Source organism: Phascolarctos cinereus, unplaced genomic scaffold (genome assembly GCF_003287225.1).
Source record: "Phascolarctos cinereus isolate Bilbo 61053 unplaced genomic scaffold, phaCin_HiC Scaffold_9;HRSCAF=440, whole genome shotgun sequence".
NCBI classification, from domain to species: Eukaryota; Metazoa; Chordata; class Mammalia; order Diprotodontia; family Phascolarctidae; genus Phascolarctos; species Phascolarctos cinereus.
This window is the reverse complement of record NW_027556402.1, coordinates 1,606,780-1,608,133: the sequence shown is the minus strand read 5'-3', so window position 1 is coordinate 1,608,133 and position 1,354 is coordinate 1,606,780. Positions and strand designations below refer to the sequence as shown.

General features: G+C 41.6%; 1 non-coding gene across 1 annotated transcript; it reads right to left on the bottom strand.

The window, feature by feature from the left end:
• Positions 1 to 1,031: 1,031 nt before the first annotated feature.
• LOC144455538 (U6atac minor spliceosomal RNA) lies at positions 1,032 to 1,154 on the bottom strand. The gene has a single exon (XR_013484258.1). It is a non-coding gene; the product is annotated as a U6atac minor spliceosomal RNA (small nuclear RNA).
• Between the last annotated feature and the right edge of the window lie 200 nt (positions 1,155 to 1,354).

The window sequence follows — 1,354 nt, the reverse complement described above, 5'->3', positions numbered from 1 at the left end:
AAGACATCCTCATTAGGACTAGAGCCAAAGAACTGCCTCTGACCTGTGCTGCCTGTAGTAACTCTCTTAGTGCCCTAGGCAACTCATGAAGGCTTTAAATTGCAAAGAAGGTGCCCATCTCCATTGGGAAATAGGATTTTCTCATTTGCAAATTCTCAATTACAGGGAAATTCCAGGTCTACTCCCTAATCCTACTGAGAAAATAGATTTGAATAAACCTTATAGTCATTAGCAGTTTCAACCTCTAGGCTCCCTCGGGTTCCTCAAAAAAGTTAAGAAAAAATGGTGATTGGGACAGATAGTATTGCATCTTGCCACTTTTTTCATTTACCATTTCTTCACAGAGCAGAAATACATGGGATTTGATGGGAATAAGTTGGCACTGATGTTGCAGGGAGCCTGATCTCAAAGAGAAGAGATTAGGTACTCTTTACTCTAGCTCCTTATGCTCCCACCCCAAAAGTGGGAAATATACCTTAAACAATGATGAGATAAAGTTTAGGGGCAGTGGTTGGAGTGTTGAGCCTAGAGTCAGGAAGACCTGAGTTCAAATTTTACCTCAGACACTTCCTTGCCTAATGACCCTGGGCAAGTCACTTTAACCTTTATTTCCCTCAGTTTTCTCCACTGTAGAATGATGATCATAATAGCACCTACCTTCCACGGTTGTTGTTAGGATCAAATAAGATAAACTTTGTAATGTTGTTAGCACAATTCCTGGAATGTAATAGGCACCTGAGAAATCTTCTTTCCCTCCCTACTTCCCTCATGCCTAAGATCTCGCCCAATAGGGACTGATCAGATTCCTTCTGGAAAAGAGACTAAATGTAGGAAATAGATACCAGGCATAAGACAATTAGTGCCTTCACAACCACACAAGAAATACATAAAACACAAGAATACTAAGCAAACTTTAACAACTCTTGAAAACATGTCACTTACTCTGCTTTCTCCAAAAGGGAAAGGCACTTTCTGGGTCTGCTGAACAGCCTTCTTACTTTCACCTATGACCTTCCCTGTCTATATAATTTGCAAATGGTTAGATGCCACAGAGGTGAGAATGCCTTAACTGTATGTGTGGTGGAAGGCCACTAGGACCTCTTCCATTCTTATCTAGGGGAATGCTAACCACAGCCTGGCCTTGCTTCAATCCAATTCACTTGCAAGTCATGACATCTTCTTCCTGACATAGTGGTCCTCTTTGATAATGAAGGACAAACAACAATGATTTGCAAGTATGGATGCCTCAGGCACCCAGGCTTCCAAGCTTGGGCTTTCTTAGCCTTTTCAGCTGCAGCATCCTTCTGGCAATCTTATGTGGCAGATATGTGTTTTCTTGAAGAAGAGAAGGAAA